The sequence below is a fragment of the Cheilinus undulatus genome, linkage group 8 (assembly GCF_018320785.1).
Source record: "Cheilinus undulatus linkage group 8, ASM1832078v1, whole genome shotgun sequence".
In the NCBI taxonomy this organism is placed as follows: domain Eukaryota; kingdom Metazoa; phylum Chordata; class Actinopteri; order Labriformes; family Labridae; genus Cheilinus; species Cheilinus undulatus.
In genome coordinates, this window is record NC_054872.1 from 52,398,730 (window position 1) to 52,419,355 (window position 20,626).

General features: G+C 40.7%; 1 protein-coding gene across 5 annotated transcripts in view; it reads right to left on the reverse strand.

Annotated features, from left to right (window-relative positions):
* The window catches only part of LOC121513696 (collagen alpha-6(VI) chain-like), a 124,562-nt gene that overhangs the window by 90,703 nt on the left and 13,233 nt on the right, over window positions 1-20,626 (reverse strand). For 3 of the 5 annotated variants that reach the window (XM_041793617.1, XM_041793616.1, XM_041793614.1), the window contains exon 2: window positions 15,387-15,447. The exons of the other annotated variants lie outside the window; for them this stretch is intronic. The gene's annotated coding sequence lies outside the window, so the exon portion shown is untranslated. The remainder of the gene's footprint in view (window positions 1-15,386; window positions 15,448-20,626) is intronic. 5 annotated transcript variants of the gene reach the window in all.

Below are 20,626 nucleotides of genomic sequence, written 5' to 3' on the forward strand. Positions count from 1 at the left end.
TAAATACAGTCTCATATCTGAGCCTCACTAACTACAGTCTCATATCTGAGCCTCACTAACTACAGTCTCATATCTGAGCTACACTAACTACAGTCTCATATCTGAGCCTCACTAACTACAGTCTCATATCTGAGCCGCACTAACTACAGTCTCATACCTGAGCCCCACTAACTACAGTCTCATATCTGAGCCTCACTATCTACAGTCTCATATCTGAGCCTCACTAACTACAGTCTCATATCTGAGCCGCACTAACTACAGTCTCATACCTGAGCCTCACTAACTACAGTCTCATATCCGAGCCTCACTAACTACAGTCTCATATCTGAGCCTCACTATCTACAGTCTCATATCTGAGCCTCACTAACTACAGTCTCATACCTGAGCCTCACTAACTACAGTCTCATACCTGAGCCTCACTAACTACAGTCTCATATCTGAGCCTCACTATCTACAGTCTCATATCTGAGCCTCACTAACTACAGTCTCATATCTGAGCCGCACTAACTACAGTCTCATACCTGAGCCTCACTAACTACAGTCTCATATCCGAGCCTCACTAACTACAGTCTCATATCTGAGCCTCACTATCTACAGTCTCATATCTGAGCCTCACTAACTACAGTCTCATATCCGAGCCTCACTAACTACAGTCTCATACCTGAGCCTCACTAACTACAGTCTCATATCCGAGCCTCACTAACTACAGTCTCATACCTGAGCCTCACTAACTACAGTCTCATACCTGAGCCCCACTAACTACAGTGTCATATCTGAACTACACTAACTACAGTCTCATATCTGAGCCTCACTAACTACAGTCTCATATCTGAGCCTCACTAACTACAGTCTCATATCTGACCTGCTTCTGTTACTGACAGTCATCATGCTTGGACTCTCTGGTTCGACATGTTTAGAGAAGAGAAAGAGGAGAAGGAGAAAGAGAGGGGGGACGGAATGGATTTTTCTGGTACTTGAGGGGGTTGACAACAGGGGCACTAACAGACTCTAGTCCACATTTCTGCATGTTTTCTGGAAGTTCACAGACTCAGTTACAATACCACTACAGATCATGGGTGCAGAATTAAAAGATTTATGAGTGTTTATCGCTGTTATACATGAAGAAACATGCAGGAGTGCATGTACACAATGACTCACTGCATTCACACTCCTGAGGAGTTCATATCTACAGCTATGTCACTCTGGGTGCTGATATAAACTTGTCTTTAAAGTCTAAAATATGTAACCTTTAAAGCAGATTGACCTTTTTTGGTAATGATAGCAACGTGGATAGCATCACAACTAAACCATCTGGAAGAAAATGTGACAACCTTTATGAAGTAATAATTAAACAATTGGGAAATGACGCAAAAATAAATTTGCATCAAATGGCTTGATGGCAGAAAAGGTGTTAAAAAGTAGCAAAACTTGGTTTTAAGTGTCAAAAAGTTGTTAAAATGGGTTAGAAGTAGAAAATAAGTGGCTAAAAGAGTTTTGAAGAGGCCAAAGATTGGTGAAAACTGGTTAAAAGTAGAAAAAATGAGTGGACATTTTGACCATGAATAAACAATACAACATCAGACCCAGTATAAAACTGGTTTCTAAAGTCCTTCTATTTGTGAGGTCCATGTTTTTGAGATCAGTTCAGCTCTCCTCGTGGGTATCCAGCCTTAAATGTGACCAAAGCTCACACTTAAAGTGTCAGACTGAAATGCAGCACCAGATTTAACCCTGGTCTCCGCCCACTGAGTCCTCCTACCACCCAAATCTGGACCAGGTTCAAGCATCAATCTTCTCTGAGAAGTAAACAATCAACACAATAAGACAGGGACCAGGACTGATGCAGATCACATGACAGCTGGAACAGGTTAGAGCAGTGTTACTCGGCCCTGCTCAACCAGAGAGCCAAACTGCTGAAAAATATATTTCTAAGAGCCACAATTGAAGTGGAGAAAAGTGGCGATTAAAATAAGTTAATGGTGGCAAAACGTTGTCAAAAAGGGGCATAAATCATAAAAAAAGGTAGTAAAACGTAAATTGAGTGGCATTTAACTGCAAAAGGCAGCTTAAATGGGCGAGAAGTGGAAAAAATAGGCAAAAAGGGGCAAAAAATTGCCAAATGCAAGATAAAAGTGTCAAAAATGGGTGAAAACAGCCAAAAAAAGTGGCATACGTGGGCTAAAAGTGGCAAATACTTGGAGAAAGGAGGTGAAAAAGGGCAGATTGTGGCAAAAATGGGTGGGACGTGACCCAAAAATAAGTTGAAGGTGGCAAAAAAGTTGTCAGAAAGTGTCAAAACCATGGCAAAAAAAGGTCCAAAAGCGACAAGAATGGGCAAAAATAACCAAAAGGTTGTAAGATGGGAAAGAAATGGGACCAATGTTTCAAATTAAGACATAAAGGAGCCCCAAATCCTCATTAGGAGCCACATGTGGCTCCAGAGCCTCAGGTTAAGTACCACTAGGTTAGACTCTGACCTCACCTGGGTCATTACGAGGGTCCTGAAGGATCACAACAATCTGACTGTAAAAATAAAAGCGCTTTACAGACACAAACACATAAAAAGGCTAACAACACTCCCAGCTTGGCGCCCGTCGGCTCTCCCATCTCCTCGTGGACCCTCCACGAGGCTGAGCGGCCCCGCAGGCTCACACCACCACGGTTAGACATGACCTGGGATGAGGACAGGATTACTCCCACCTCCACAGTCAGATCCACATCTTGAGAGCACATGTTAGAGCAGGGAGAGGCGCTGCACTTCACCCTGATTAGGCTCACGTGTGAGACCTAATGAAAGGGGGTCAGGGCCGTCAACGCCGCTCCACCCATTACGTCAGATACTCACAATCAGAGGATTGCACATCTGTCCTTAAAAGTTCTGAGGTTTCTGGTTTATTTCCTGAACACATCAGCGACATCCTCCTCCAACAGCTGCAGAGACGAACTAATACATGGTCTGGTCAGATCCTGGGGCACGGCTTCCAGGTTTTAATGGAGAGAATCTAGCCGCCTGTATGTGAGGCATTATTCTTACATCTTTGTTTTTACACAGGTGCTTTCTTTCCACATCAGGGTCTTTCCCCTGGTACCAGGAACCTTTTAGAGGAAGGTCAAAGTTAATCCATGGACGTGCTTTCATCGCCCAAAAATCCCCGCCTCAGGGTTGGAAACGCCAAATTACAGGAACTCCCGAGAAGGGTCCTGCTGGGATGAAGACTTTTATTTACAGCTGTTACTTTTTTAAACATTAACGGAACATTTTAGAACATTTTAGCGGGTTTTAAACACACAGAGCTTGAATTCTGCCTCAGGAGCTCTCGATCAAAACAACAGAAGACGGCTGCAGAGGCTAGCTGCTCAGCTTTCGTCCAGTCAGTGGAACTTTCTGCAGTTTCTCTCTCAAAGGTGTGTTGTACATTGACTGATTGATTTGCCAACTGCCGTAAAACCTAAGAAGAAGAAGAAGACAAGGGGACAAGCATGCGCAGAACGACCGGAATTAATTTAAAGTGGAATGAACGTATACATGATCGAGGAATTATTCAATTCTGATTTAAAATCAGAATAAACCACTTACTTTGGATTTACATGTAATTCGGAATGGTCATTTTTATTTGGAATTAGGTGTTTACAAGGCTTTTTTCAAGAGGATTTAACTTTAATTCTGAATTAAAGGGGAATTAAAGCTCTCATGTAAACGTAGCCAGTGTTACTCAACCCTGCCCAACCGAAGAGCCAAACTGTTGAAAAATGCCATCGCAAGAGCCACAATTTAAATGGTGAAAAGTGATTAAAATGGGCAAAAAAAGATGTTAAAAGGTGGGAAAATGGGGTAAAAGTTGCATTTAATGGCAAAAGGCAGCTGAAAGTAGTGAAAAAATTGCAAAGAAGCCGGATAAAAGTGGTTAAAACTGACGCAAAGTCACAAAAAATTGAGTTACAGGTGGTCAAAAAGTGGCAAAAGATGAGTAAAAGTGACTAAAGTGGGATAAAAGGCTGTTATAAGATGGGAAAAAAGAAGAAAGTTGCATTTAGTGGCAAAAGGCATAAAAGAGGCTAAAAATGGCAAAGAAGCAGGAAAAAAGTAGCTGAAACTGACGAAAAGGGACAAAAATGGGCTAAAAGCAGCAGAAATGGATTTAGAGTGGCAAAAAATGTAAAGAAAGGGGAAAAAATAAAGGTTGACAATTAAGTTTGACCATTACAAAACTGCCACGCGTTGAGTATCACTGGTCTAAAATGCACAGAAGAGTAAGGAGACATCCATTCAGTGAGGAGGATGAGGAAGATGAAGAGGACACACAGATGTTACTGAACACTACACACGTTCTAGCTGTTAATCTGAGACAGTGGTCTGGTCTTGGACGCGACGCTGGTCTTTACAGGGCTAACAAGTCTGAATCATATCAGGATCCATGTTTTATTATATTTCCATCCATTACTAACAGACAACCCCCCCGTCATCCTGATGGACCCGCTCTCCCTCCAATAAATAAACACAAATACCAGAGAGACATCTGCTTTCACTGTCCTCACTGTCTGTCAGCATTATTAAATAGCTTTGATTTTTTTTTTGTGCTGAAAATCAGAACATCAACGTGCCAAACATGTGCATGTGTGCTCTGTTATGCTTTCTCTCCACTGTGCAGGAAGAATTTACATTTATAGATCAAAAGCCATAGTAAATACGTAAAAGACTTTACATACAGATCAACTTCCTCTACGTAAACCCTCCAGAGAGCCTGGCGGATTGTTCTAGAGGTCCTGTATTCCAGCTTGCTGCTCCAACGTCTGAGCTTGTACTGTAAAATATAACCGACATTTCAAACTCACTGCTCCTCAAGTTCAGTTCAAACCTTTATTTATTCTCCTCATACTGACAGTTTCTTTTCATGGGGGGCCACACCGGGCAGCAGAGTCAGATACTGGGCGTCTCTTTAAACATGTTTGACTCTAAAGTGGCTCATGCAGAGGTCCTCCAAGTTTAACGTGGGGCTGCACGGTTTCAGCTAAAAGCAAAATCTCGATTTTTTTCTCTGAAATCTTGATTTTCGATTACGATTTTTAGTAAAACCACTAAGGACAACAGAATAAATTATTTCAATTTTTTATTTCATAAATTGGCAAACAATTTGAATAAATATAAAGTGCAAACCTTAAACAAAGACAGATAAATCTCCCTAGGGATTAATAAAGTGCCCCGCTTTCACCAAACTTAAAACATTTACTGTAGTTCTGTGGCTTTATTAACATAAAAGAGATGCTTTCTAATTTTTTTCTGCTCATTTTTAATTCTTTAGTTAAAGGTGGAGGGGCCTCATAATGGTCTTTGCCCTGGGCCTCCAAATGACTAAAACCAGCCCTGCCTCACACCTGCAGCTCTCCAGACACATTGTTTCACCCTGCCTCATTTTGGAGCTTTGGTTTTACATTTCTGCTCTTTTGACAATATTTATGATCATTAGTGCATTAAAGATCAAATAAAACACCCACGTTTGGACAAATTTCACTAGATATGACTTCATCTCCACATGCAATCCGTGTGTGTTATAGGCTGCTCGTTGATGACGCGCAGATCTGGGTGTGAGAGAGCATCGGCAGGATGTGGCTGGAGAAAAAGTTAAAATGAGGAAATGGGAAGCTTCAGATTAAACACGGCAGCACACTTTAATGAATTACCTTATTCAAGAGACGCAGCACCGGCGGACTTCCTCTGCTCTCTTCTCTTACACACACTCCTCTGTCGAGCGCATCCGACGGTAATAAAATACGGATTTAAAATAATAAACGTTTAAATTTGGAAGTTAAAGCCTGTCTTCTTATGTAGGTAACAGATTTATTGATGTGACTACCGTGAATCTTTACTGATGACAGTGTTTACCTTCATAAAGTGTTTCAGTTAAAGTTTGTGCAGCTGTCTGCACGTCAGCAGACACGCTCAGCCAATAGAGGCAGCGACACACTGCATCTGGCTACTCGGGGGCTCAGTAGTAACAGAAACGAGAGAGGAAAATGATACAATTAATGAACAGAAAAGCTCAGAGTCGTGCTTGCCCGTCGGCTTTTTGAAGTTGCCCCGGGCATTCGGGCAACCGTTAATGTCAGACCCTCTATGTTGTAAGCGTGCAGCCTGGAGACGTAAGGGAGAGCCGTACCGTAATTACCCTAGTTAAAGGGAAAGCAGATTTTGCGATGTTCGTATTTTTGACATCGCAAAATCGGCTAAAATATCCGATTACAATTTAATATCGATTTATCATGCAGCCCTAGTTTAATGGCCCACGGTTGGTAATAAAAAGTTAATCTGAGGATAAACAGGAAAAACAGACAAAGGTGGAAATAAGAGAAACGAGAGAGGAAGAGAACTAGCTCCACTTTAACGCCTGCTTTCATTTGGTGTTAAACTGCAGCACTTTTACCGTCTGTATCTGTGCTGGCCTGGGTGAATTAGTCACTGTTAGTAATGAGGATTATCTCCACATGAGGGGAGACATTTAGCACTGACTTTCTGAAAATTCCTCCAATAACATGCAAGCAGATGGGACATGGTTGCTCATGCTGTTTGCTCAGCGGAGCAGTTTGCATGGGTTTTGTGGATTAGTGAACTTTCTGGCAGATCCATTTCCTGGTTGACACCAGACTGAACAAAACGGGAGAAACTCTCGTTATTCAGTTTTTTTTTTGTTTTGTTTTTTGTTTTTTTGACAAAAAAAAAACAGACAGAAAGACAGACAGACAGGTAGATAGATAGACAGATAGACGGATAGATGGATGATCTTACTATAAAAGACAATGGATGGCTCGTTTGACATGGAGGCTTTTATTTTGAAATGCCAACCTTTCCCAACGGCAACATGACTTCCTTTTCCTTAAATGAAGGAAACAAAATAATGGAATTGGGGGAAGAAAAAAAAAACTGGACCCCGTTTTTTAAAATGTTATTAATTTTTCTGTTTTTGTGACCAAAATGGAAAAAAAAGGGAAAAACTGCACTTTTTTTCCCATTTTCTTCCATTTTTGGTCAAAATCTAAGAAACTGAAAAATGTGAGTTTCTCCCATTTTTTTCAGTCTGGTTTCAACCAGGAAATGGATCTGCCAGAAAGAACACTGACCATTTTCTCTTTGGATGTGCTCTGTGGATCAAACGCTGTCTTCTTTGACGTTTGCACAGCGCAGAGCTGTGTTTTTTTCAGTGGATCTGCCCCAGAGTAAACAAACAATCAATGACAGAAGACAAAGAATAGAGATGCTCAGCGCCACCTCCTGCTTTCTTCTTGTTCAGAATCAGAGGATCTGTTTGAAAAGTCCATGCACATGAACTGTCCGGCACATTCTCTGTGCAGCAAATTCAGCATGAAAACCTCTGAGTTAAACCTGAGCTCTTCATTGCCCAGCACTACCAAGAAACGTCTTATCCTGACTGAAATTTTTATCCAAAACTTCACTGCAAACATTCAAAGAGAAAGCAAAGCCAAGACCTGACGTGGGAGTAGCGATAGAGTCTCTTTCTCTGGTGTGTAGGTCCATACTCAGCTGGGAAACACTAACATGTGTCAGCTTGGTCTTTATGTTTGGAGAAAGAGAAATACACAACCTTCAAACCCCCACAATCCTCAGCTGTGCGCTGTAACGACTCTGTCAAACACCCAAGGACGCCCAGGCTGCCCTGGGCCCCTCACTGTGGCCCCTGATGATTTCCAATAGAAAGCTCCAGAGCTGAGGATATTTATCCATGTGGTGTGATTTACTGATGCTAATTAGTCTGTTTGAAAGGCAGATGTTTGAGCTAAACACAGAAATCTAAGCTATAGGGTCCATGTTCGGAGCAGCGCTGACAGAAAACAGCCAGGACTGAAAATATGAGGAGTAAAGATGTAGAAAATCAGACTCAGAAGGTCTCTGAAGGAGTTCCAAGCTTCAGCAGCTGAGATGGAGACACTCTGCAGACAACAACTGTTGGCCGGGTTCTTCACCAGTCCGAGCTTTATGGGAGAGTGGCAAAGAGAAAGACACTGTTGAAGAAAACTCAGATTCAATCTGGACTAGAGTTCACCAGAAGGACTGTGGGAGACTCCATGGTCAAGAGGAAGAAAGTTCTTTGGTCTGATGAGACCAGAATGAAGCTTTAAGACCATCAGACAAGACGCCAAACACTGACATCACCACAAACACACCATCCCCACTGTGGAGCATGCTGGTGGCAGCATCATGCTGTAGGGATGCTCCTCAGCAGCATCATGCTGTGGGGATGCTTCTCAGCAGCATCATGCCATGGGGATGCTTCTCAGCAGCATCATGCTGTGGGGATGCTTCTCAGCACAGCAGCATCATGCTGTGGGGATATTTCTAAACAGCATCATGCTGCGGGGATGCTTCTCAGCAGTATCATGCTGTGGGGATGCTTCTCAGCATAGCAGCATCATGCCTTGGGGTAGTGAGGACAATCTTCTTCAGTCTGACAGAGAACTACGGCTCAGAGAAGATTTATTTTTCAGTCAGACAATGAGCCGAAGCATCCAGAGAAAGCTACACAGAAATGGTTCAAAGAAAACAAGGAAAATGTTCTGGAGTGGCCCAGGCCTCAATCTCGTGGAAATCTGAGTTACAAACGATCAGAGCAGTCACATTTAACTGCTATCTCTGCAGGCTGAGCATGCATCTAAAGATTTCTGCAACTTATGTCATCTTTTCTGCAAATTAAATGTCGGTAGAAATTCAGCTTTATGTTTCTGCGGAGCCAGGCTCTGCAGGTTTATTCTGAAATGAGGAGACTAAAGATGGCATGCTCTTAACGCTCTATCAACTAGAAATGTAAGCTGGTACTCATTCAGCAACTGACTCACAGAGCAGACTCATGAACTAACTAGCTAACATGCTGAGCAATGATCTGATTACAGGCAGACAAACATTTGACCTTCTTTAAACAGCTGTTCACCAGCAACTGCCAACATGGCTGCCAGACCACACGAAACTCATCAGGCCTCGGTCCACTTCAGGAGTCTGCCAGCTCTGCGGTGTTACTAATATGAGGTTAACCACGCTATTTAGTTTTATTAATCTACTGTGGTCCTAAAACCAGACAGGAACCATTCAGGAGGTTAACGGACGTTTAAAATCACAATCATCTTCCAAAAATTTTACAGAAAAGAAGTAAAATGAACCAGTTGGCCTGGTGTCGTCTCATTAGGATCGTCTTCCTCCTCAGTGATCCTTCTCAGAGGAGGGAAATGGGCCAAATGTGTGCTGAGGATAAATACTTGTGGTTAGCCAGAGTTAACAGAGAACAGTTAAGAGGTTTGGGTCAGAGCCGATAAAATCTGTCGCCACAGAAAACATGCAGAGTGAGTTATGATCTGCTGTAAACGCAGTAAGAGCCAAACTTGGACCAGAGTTCTCAGACACAACGACAGCAGAGAGTAACGACAAGTCAGCGCTGCTGGGGGGATATCTGAGCATGTTTGATTATAGAAACTCCGACTCCTCTCTGAGAATCAGCGTTTGGTTCAAAGGCTTGATTTAAAGCTGCAGCATCATCTCAACAGAGAGCAAAAACCAACGCTGAGGTCTATTTAAGGCTGTGGAAATGTCTGGACCTTTTTAGAACATGTTTGAAACAATACAATCATTTAGAAAAATACCAAAGCTTTAAAAGAGATGTCTGATCTTTAATTTTCAACCAGAAGCTGCTGTGATGAAGAGGGAGGCATTTAAATATACGCTCATTAAAACAGAGATGAAGATGATGGGAGTAGTGTTGCTAAAATGCTCACACATCTCTGGGTTCATGACTCAGGGCTTCAGCACTCTGCAGGAGGTATGACCAAACCACCAGGCATGGGGTGTCCAGAGGGACCCTCGGTCCAGTTTTGACCATCCTGAACAGAATTCTATACATCAACTGAAATATGGCTACATTAGAAGATGAAGATTTGAGTGACTGTATTGTAATTCTTTTTCTTTTTTTTTTAAAGGTTTATTTTTGGGCATTTTGTGCCTTTATTTGATAGAGGAGAGGATAGTGGATAGAGTTGGATACAGGGAAGAGAGCAGGGAGAGGCATGCGGTGAAGGGCCTCTGGCCGGATTCAAACCCGGGCCACCTGCGTACATGGGGCGCGCGCCTTATCCATTCTGCCACCTGCGCCCCTGTAATTCTTAGTTTGAACACCACCATGAACACGGTAGTGCCATACTGGGTGGCACTGCTGTGGTCATGGCGCAAACAAACATTTTGACCAGAGGAATTTGTGCTTTTTTTATGAGGGAATAGATGATAATGTAAATGGTAAAGATAACGACGACCAAAAACAGTAAAGATATCTGGATTCACCAGGTCCTGGTAAATAAAGACTGAAGAATGACGCTCATGTTCTCTTTAATCTGCTCCGTCTCAAGGTTTGATTTCTAAGGCACGCTGTGTTCATCTTCTTCAAGCACCAACACTCCTATAACATTTGCCATCTTCATGCAGTTTGCCCTTGTTTCTCTTTAAAAAAAGGTCAGGACTCAGCCAAAGTCTGGATATTTTCTATTTAGTTGCTTGATTGTAAAAATCCAAGTATATGGCTGTGATTAGCAGACTAAATACACGGCAAATATATGGACCTGTACTGCTATAAATATTGGACAAAATAAAGGCCTATATCGGCTAAAAATACATATTCCTATATTGACTGTAAAAATCTAACAATATGGCTGTAAACAGCAGACTAAATCAGCAGCAAATATTTATCAATACAAGCTGTAAATATGTGTCTGTTTTTGGCTGGTAATATTGGACAATATTTAGTTGTACATAACAAACTACACTGTCTGTGAATACCAAACTCTATTTGCCGTAAATATTGGCCTACATTGGCTATAAATCTTGACCTACATCAGCTTTAAATATTGGTCTACATTGGCTGTAAATATTGGTCTACATTGGCTATAAATATTGGTCTACATTGGCTGTAAATATTGGTCCACATTGGCTGTAAATATTCGTCTTCATTGGCTGTAAATATTGGCCTATATTTGCTGTACATATTTGCCTATATTGGCGTTACATATGAATCTAGATCAGTTAAAAATATTGGCCTGTATCAGCTTTTAATACTGGCTTACATTGGCTGTAAATATTGGTCTACATTGGCTGTAAATATTGGTCTACATTGGCTGTACATATTGGTCTACATTGGCTGTAAATATTGGTCTACATTGGCTGTAAATATTCGTCTACATTGGCTGTAAATATTGGCCTACATTGGCTGTAAATATTGGCCTACATTGGCTGTAAATATTGGCCTACATTGGCTGTAAATATTTGTCTACATTGGCTGTAAATATTGGCCTACATTGGCTGTAAATATTGGTCTACATCGGCTGTAAATACTGGTCTACATTGGCTGTAAATATTGGTCTACATTGGCTGTAAATACTGGTCTACATTGGCGGTAAATATTGGTCTACATTGGCTGTAAATATTGGCCTACATTGGCTTTAAATATTGGTCTACATTGGCTGTAATTATAGGCCTACATCGGCTGTAAATATTGGCCTACATTGGCTGTAAATACTGGTCTTCATTGGCTGTTAATATTGGCTTACATTGGCTGTAAATACTGGTCTTCATTAGAGGTAAATATTGGTCTACATTGGCTGTAAATATTGGTCTACATTGGCTGTAAATATTGGCTTACATTGGCTGTAAATACTGGTCTACATTGGCTTTAAATATTGGTCTACATTGGCTGTAAATATTGGCTTACATTGGCTGTAAATACTGATCTACATTGGCTGTAAATATTGGCTTACATTGGCTGTAAATATTGGTCTACATTGGCTGTAAATATTGGCTTGTATCAGCTTTTAATACTGGCTTACATTGGCTGTAAATATTGGTCTACATTGGCTGTAAATATTGGCCTATACTTGCTATACATATTGGACTATATTGGCTATACATATCAATCTAGATCAGCTTAAAATATTGGCCTGTATCAGCTTTCAATACTGGCCCACATCGGCTGTAAATATTGGTCTATATTGGCTGTAAATATTGGCCTATATTTGCTATATATATTTGACTATATTGGCTGTAAATAGTGGCCTACATTGGCTGTAAATATTGGCTTCCGGTTTCCCACTTGAAAATGTCTTGCAGCTTATCCTTATTTTCCCTGGACTTTAAAGTCTTCTGATTTTAAAATAGTTTCTTATCTGTTTTTAGATTTCTATTCATAAATTCCTTTATGTCCTACTGTTATATTTTGCAACTGTAACTCCAGAATCCATTCCCCTGTGGATTAATAAAGTATTTCTGATTAATTCTTTGGTTTTATTAAAGGAGTTTTTGCTTAATCCAGCATTCAAAGGATTTCAATGGGAATTAAATAATAGACATGGAAACCTAATCTTGCAAAAAAGACTTCTCAGAATAATTCTTTTACCAATCGCTGGAACAGTTTTGTTGAGTTTAAAGCTTCACCACCAGTTCTGCTTTTCCTTACAATCTGGACATCCCGTTCCCTCTTATATAATCACATTCTAATAATGCCACATTGCAAACCTCTCTCTCTGTCTTATATGATGAGAGCCAAGCTGCGTTTGAGTCTGTGTTTGATTTGTTTAGTCTGGTTTCAGTCACTCTGAACTCTCTGAACCTGTGTATGTCTGTGACTTTAAAGGCTTGTGTTTAGATGTGATGGCATTCTGACTTTGTTTAAAACTGTGTGTTGTTGATACGCAGCTTTTATCTCCTCTATGTCACTGGTCAAATCTCCCATGACTATTATAGACCAGCTGGAACAACAAGTAGACGTCAAAGAGACAACTTAAAGGAGAGGACTCAGTCCAGAGCTTTTGAAAGTAGGCACGGATTGTTTTTCACTGATTTTTCATGACTCAAAGAAACTTAAAGTTTGGGATTTCCCAGGAGATTTCAGCAGTGAAACAGGCTTAATGGCTGACACTCCTGGGTCTGTAATTGACAAAAACAAATACTTTCAGTGGGAAGAGAATGATGAAAAATGACCACGTCAAGAGAACTCTAAAACAGGCTGACTGGAATGTGCAGGAAATTCCTCATTATGAACTCCCAGAACCAATCATGAAAGCAGAAACATCCTGAAGTTGATCATCAGACTCTGTCTGTTCACATCATAAAGCAAGCAAAAATCCACAGTCTCATGTAGAGAGACCTCAAAACAGATCCGTCCACTAACCCAGCAACCACCAACATCAACCTCAAATAAACCTGCAGGGTTAACCCGTACAAGCACACAGAGCTGACCACAGAGACCATAATAGGAGGTTAAACCTCTTGAGACCAGAGATTACAGCTCAGAACAACAAGAAGAGTAAAAGACCAGAGCCTGGAGAAACATTTACATTCAACAAAGCAGGTTTAATGGTTGAATTCACAGGCTATGAAAGTTAAAATCTGATGATAGGACAAATTACAATTACTCAAACATTAGCTGGTAGAAATGTCAGGAAAAAGGACATACTTTGTTTCAAACAGTGTTGACAAAAGATTTTTTTGATAGTGATTTGATAGTGATGGAGGTGATTGGTTGATAGTGATGGAGGTGATTGGTTGATAGTCATGGAGGTGATTGGTTGATAGTGATGGAGGTGATTGGTTGGATACTGATGGAGGTGATTGGTTGATAGTGATGGAGGTGATTGGTTGATAGTGATGGAGGTGATTGGTTGATAGTGATGGAGGTGATTGGTTGATAGTCATGGAGGTGATTGGTTGGATAGTGATGGAGGTGATTGGTTGATAGTGATGGAGGTGATTGGTTGATAGTGATGGAGGTGATTGGTTGATAGTCATGGAGGTGATTGGTTGATAGTCATGGAGGTGATTGGTTGATAGTGATGGAGGTGATTGGTTGATAGTCATGGAGGTGATTGGTTGGATAGTGATGGAGGTGATTGGTTGATAGTGATGGAGGTGATTGGTTGATAGTGATGGAGGTGATTGGTTGATAGTCATGGAGGTGATTGGTTGGATAGTGATGGAGGTGATTGGTTGATAGTGATGGAGGTGATTGGTTGATAGTGATGGAGGTGATTGGTTGATAGTGATGGAGGTGATCGGTTGGATAGTGATGGAGGTGATTGGTTGATAGTGATGGAGGTGATTGGTTGATAGTCATGGAGGTGATTGGTTGGATAGTGATGGAGGTGATTGGTTGATAGTGATGGAGGTGATTGGTTGATAGTCATGGAGGTGATTGGTTGATAGTGATGGAGGTGATCTGTTGGATAGTGATGGAGGTGATTGGTTGATAGTGATGGAGGTGATTGGTTAATAGTGATGGAGGTGATTGGTTGGATAGTGATGGAGGTGATTGGTTGATAGTGATGGAGGTGATTGGTTGGATAGTGATGGAGGTGATTGGTTGATAGTGATGGAGGTGATTGGTTAATAGTGATGGAGGTGATTGGTTGATAGTGATGGAGGTGATTGGTTGGATAGTGATGGAGGTGATTGGTTGATAGTGATGGAGGTGATTGGTTGGATAGTGATGGAGGTGATCTGTTGGATAGTGATGGAGGTGATTGGTTGATAGTGATGGAGGTGATTGGTTAATAGTGATGGAGGTGATTGGTTGGATAGTGATGGAGGTGATTGGTTGATAGTGATGGAGGTGATTGGTTGATAGTGATGGAGGTGATTGGTTGATAGTGATGGAGGTGATCGGTTTATAGTGATGGAGGTGATCGGTTTGATAGTGATGGAGGTGATCGGTTGGATAGTGATGGAGGTGATTGGTTGGATAGTGATGGAGGTGATTGGTTGATAGTGATGGAGGTGATTGGTTGGATAGTGATGGAGGTGATTGGTTGGATAGTGATGGAGGTGATCGGTTGGATAGTGATGGAGGTGATCGGTTGGATAGTGATGGAGGTGATTGGTTGATAGTGATGGAGGTGATCGGTTGGATAGTGATGGAGGTGATCGGTTGGATAGTGATGGAGGTGATCGGTTGGATAGTGATGGAGGTGATTGGTTGGATAGTGATGGAGGTGATTGGTTGATAGTGATGGAGGTGATTGGTTGATAGTGATGGAGGTGATTGGTTGATAGTGATGGAGGTGATTTGTTGATAGTGATGGAGGTGATTTGTTGATAGTGATGGAGGTGATTGGTTGATAGTGATGGAGGTGATTTGTTGATAGTGATGGAGGTGATTGGTTGGATAGTGATGGAGGTGATTGGTTGGATAGTGATGGAGGTTGATTGGTTGATAGTGATGGAGTTGATTGGTTGGATAGTGATGGAGGTGATTGGTTGGATAGTGATGGAGGTGATTGGTTGGATAGTGATGGAGGTGATTGGTTGGATAGTGATGAGTTGATTGTTGGTAATGACAGAGAAATAGAATTATTACCTCTCTCAGGTTCAGTGTCAGGCTCAAAGACTCTTCAGGAGGAGGACAGAGGATGCTGATACTGAAAGATGCAAACATTTCATTAAAAAATATATATTTACTGCAACAACACTCTTATTGTTAATAAGCAATTTCCTTGTCATATCATCTCATTTACAAAGCATTTAGCTGATTCTTTTCAGACACCAACAGACACATGAAGTCGTGGTGCAGTTTGCTCCTGGTTTGTGTTTGAATATGGAGTGAACCTATCTGAACCTTTATTCATTATGAAGTGTCACTGTCATGCTGACGAAGGACAGTCCCATACACATGAAGATGATGAGTGAGAAGGAGGAGGAGAGACTGTATACACTGGCTAATGTCAGATGACTTTCACTGTTTTAAACAAAGCTTCCTCCCTAAAAGGACAACTCAAAGACAAAACAGCACGTCATCTTCATTGCTCTAGACCAGCGTTACTCACCCCTGCTCTGCCAAAGACACACAAAAAAAACCTTCACAAGAGCAACAATCTAAGGGGTGAAAAGTGGCCAAAATGGGTTAAAGTGGCAATAAAAATAAGTTAAAGGTTACAAAAATGGTCAAAAAATGGCAAAAAGTGGCAGAAATGGTTCAAAAGTGGCAAAAATTGGTAAGAAATGATGTAAAATGAGTTGCAGGTGGCAAAAATGGGCAAAAAGCAGAAAAGTCAAAATTAGTGAAAAGTGATAAAATGGACAAAAAGTGACAAAAAAGTGAGCAAAAATGGGCAAAATTTTTACACAAAATTGAAAAAAAAAGATGGTGAGAAGTGACAAAAAATATTTCACAGGTGGCAAAAATGGTCAAAAAGCAGCAAAAACAGCAAAATTGAGTGAGAAGTGACTGTTGTAAAGGGGCAAAATTTGAATAGAACAGCAAAAACATGGGTGAAAACATGGGGAGAAAGTGGCAAAATTGGGTGAGAAGTGACAAAAAAGATGAGTTGGAGGTGGCAAAAATGGTCAAAAAGTGGCTCAAAAGTGGGAACAATTGGTGAAAAGTGGCAAAATTGGCATAAAATGGAAAACAATTTGGTGAAAAGAGGCAAAAAGGGGTGAAAAGTGCTAATGTGGCAAATGTGGTCACAAAGTGGCAAAAAAAATGTGAAAAGGGGCAAAATTGGCATAAAATGGCAAAAAAAACTTGGTGAAAATTGGCAAAAACTGTGTAAGAAGTGACAGACAATGAGTTACAGGTGGCAAAAATGGTCAGAAGGGGCAAACACAGCCAAAATTAGACTAAAATTGACTAAAATGGACAAAAAGTGATAAAAATGGGCAAAAATGGTCAAAAGGTAGCTAAAAAATGGGAACAATAAGTGAAATGGGTAAGAAGTGCTAAAAATTAGAGTTTAAGGTGGCAAAAATGGTCAGAAGGGGCAAACACACAGCCAAAATTAGACTAAAATTGACTAAAATGGACAAAAAGTGATAAAAATGGGCAAAAATGGTCAAAAGGTAGCTAAAAAATGGGAACAATAAGTGAAATGGGTAAGAAGTGCTAAAAATTAGAGTTTAAGGTGGCAAAAATGGTCAAAAAGTGGCAAAAACCTGTGAAAAGGGGCAAAATTGGCATCAATGGCAAAAAAAGTCTGGCTGAAAAGTGGCTAAAATGGGGAGAAAGTGGCTAAAAAAAACTGAAATAAGGAGCAAAATTGCGAATAAGGGCAATGGAAATATACAGACAAAAAATGTAATAGACAATTAAGTCTGTCAATTAAAGTCTACTGGAAAAGTGTAGAAACAAAATGATCAATGTTACCTGAAATGGATAAATTCTGAGGTCAAAGTTTTCCTTTTATAAGGTTTTCTGGGGAACAATATTCAAACTTTAAAGAGCCACGCATTGAGTACCACTGCTCTAGACTGTCTCCACACGTGGATGAAGCCTAGAACCTGCTTATATGATCCATCCTCATTTCAGCAACATATTCACAGATGTTTTATGCATGTCATTTATTCTGAAGAGGTGGAGCTGTCTTACTGATGACTGGAAAGTTTAAGTGTGGCATCTTTAATTTAGAATGAGGGTCCTCTGCATAGAAAATGACAGCTTTTCTGCAAATGACTGCATATTAAGACACTGTTTGCTCTGCAGCACAGTTAGGGAGCATCTGACTCTATGCATGTGTTTTCTGAATTAGACAGAATCTTTGTCCTTCCTTGCACAGGGTTAAAGAGCACAAAAGCTGCAGTCTTTTTGTGAATCTATCGAGATCCATCGGTGCATGCAGACAGATGGCGTATAAAACCAAAATGACTTCCTGATCAGACAAAATTCCCCCCTAAGACCAGATAAACAGGAAATAAAACATCAATTATCATCAACAGAGGAATCCTCCGTCTGCAGGATTCACTCTACATGTGCTTAGATTTGTGTCTAAACAGACTCAACATCACACTTGAGGTTTATGGAAACATGAATAACACCTGTTGAGCTGCTCAGAGACACATAAAGAAACTCCTCAGCCATCCTCATAGAAACAGGGACATTTAGACAGAGTGTGGGAGTTTTTCTGCAATCTCTGGTAATTAAACACTCTAATTATCCAGTATGGGTGCCTGGGACATCTGTCTATGCTGTCCAAACAGATATGACATCACTAATATGTAATATCAATACCAACTTCCTGCATCTCTGATAACCAAACCACAGCAGAGCCACACACAGCTGTGACCAAACGCTGCCATTTCTACTGCACTGAACATTTTCACTCCTCTTTATTTCCACCAGCATGACTGGAAATGATCTCAACAGGATTCTAGAAAAGACAGCCCTAAAATGAATAAGGCTTTGATAAATCTGACCAGGGGTGTAGCTGGGATTCTGGGCCCCCCTTGACTGCCAAGACAAGTCACAAATGTTGAGTCTTTTTTTACAAATATCTCTGCATTTCCAAGTATTTTTGAAACATAATTTCTCCATTTATGAACTACATTTTTACTATGGTTAAATTTAATTTACTTGCATTATTTCACAGCGCTGGACTACATCATTGGACATTTTAAGAGAGGAGCAGTGTTGTATTTACCCTATCTTATGCAGATTTCAGTCTGTTGACTGATTCATTTAGTCCAGTGTTTCTCAACCAAAGAGCCAAACTGTTGAAAAATGCATTTACAAGAGCCACAATCTAAGTGGTGAAAAACGTCAATTAAGATAGGTAAAAGGTAAAAATGGGCTGAGAGCGGCAAAAACTGGGAAGAAAAAGTGGCATAAAAGGGCAGAAAGTGTCAAAAATGGGTGGGAAGTGACCAAAAAAAGAGTTCATGGTGGCAATAATGGTCCCAAAGTAGCAAAAACATGGCAAAAAAATGAGTGAAAAGTGACTCAACTGGGCAAAAATCAGAAAAAAGGCAGGAAAAACGGGCAAAAAGTGGCATTTAATTCCAAAAGACAGCTTAAATAGGCAGGAAGTAGAAAAAAAGGCAAAAAGGGGCAAAAAATGGCAAAAATCAGGATTAAAGTGTCAAAAATGGGCGAGAAGTGACAAGAGGAAGTGGCACTGGGAGAAAATTGGCAAAAATGGTCCAAAAGTGGTAAAAATGGGCTAAAAGCAGCAAACACTGGGAGAAAAATGGCAAAAAATAGAAGATAAAGTGGTAAAAATGGGCTAAAAGCAGCAAACACTGGGAGAAAAATGGCAAAAATTAGAAGATAAAGTGGCAAAAATGGGCTAAAAGCAGCAAACACTGGGAGAAAAATGGCAAAAAATAGAAGATAAAGTGGCAAAAAAAATGAGTGAGAAGTGACTTAAATGGGCAAAAATCAATAAAATGGTGGGAAAATGGGAAATAAGTGTCATTTAATTGCAAAAGACAGCATGAAAATTGATAATGTCACTAATGACTAAGAAAAATTCAATCAAAATGCACTTTTCATTGCAGGCTTCATAAGGGCCCCTCCCGACTGAGGGCCCAGGTAATCAGTACCCCCCCCCCCCAACCATGCTACACCCCAGAATCTGACAGAGCTGCAAGCAGCCGCAGGTTTTTTTCTCTGCAGCTCAATAAAGGTCCTTTAAGGGAACAGAGGAAATCTCTACCAGATAAAACAGTCAGCTGAGGGAAAACCAGGTCTCCGGGTTCCAGTCTCCAGACTCTGAGGGGAGTGACCTGCATCCTGAAACGGACCTGATCTGGATCTGATGGTCTGATTGGTCCCTGCCCTGGCTCGTTGTCCCTGCTAATGACTGAACATTAACAGATGTAAACTGTGACCAAAGAAGGCTCTGCTCTCTCGCCTCTCGTCGCTCGCCCTCGCTCACACGCAGACCTGACCACAGACGGGGCCCCTGGAGGGTTCAACAAACCGGCTCTCTAAATCTGATATATTTCTGTTCATGTGCATGCTTCATCCTGCAAAACGCCCCTCTGACATGAACACATTTAGATCTGGGCATTTAGAAGGAAACCGTGCATGTATTAGCTGATAGTGCTTTTACAGTGTAGTTCCCCTCTGCTTTATTCAGAAGAAGAAAGCTTTATCATAGCACTGTGCAAAATTGTTAGAGTAAGAAGGCATTTGATATCAAATATGTGCTCAGATAGTCCGCTGTAGTTTTAGCAGCCGTTTGAATGTTTATCCTACATGATGCATGTCCTGTTTTTGTTGAATAGTAAAACTGTCAGCCAGTAGGATTTTTCTATCCTCAACAATCTGGTTTTTATTAGACAAAATTACCAATGATGAAAATGGCTTTTGTTGCAAATTAACTTATAACGCAGAGTTCCAGATGATTGTGCAAACAGAGTTTAAAACACTCAGTGGTTTCTAGAGGATTGGAAACAGAAATCTGTCGTATGATCTGCATTTGGAGGTAATTTAACTCAAATCAAAGCTATTTCTATCAAAGCCACCTTTGCAGATCCAGTGCCATATTAACACAGGAGTCCTTCTCTGATACCACCTTAACACACAGGTGTCAAACTCAAGGCCCGGGGGCCAAATCTGGCCCATGGAATGATTATATCCGGCCCACCAGACCCTATCATATCTGTATTCTAACTGCCCCACCAGTATGAGGTCTGCAGTACGAAAATGTAAACTTCAACTTGATTATTTAAAATATTCTCGTTAAGCCATAAAAATCTAAATAATTTGTGTTTTATTTCATATTTTCAATTTTGCATCTCAAGATTAGGACTCAAACTTATAATTTTGACTTTTAATTTCATACTTTGACCTTTTCAACTCATAATTCTGACTTTATATGT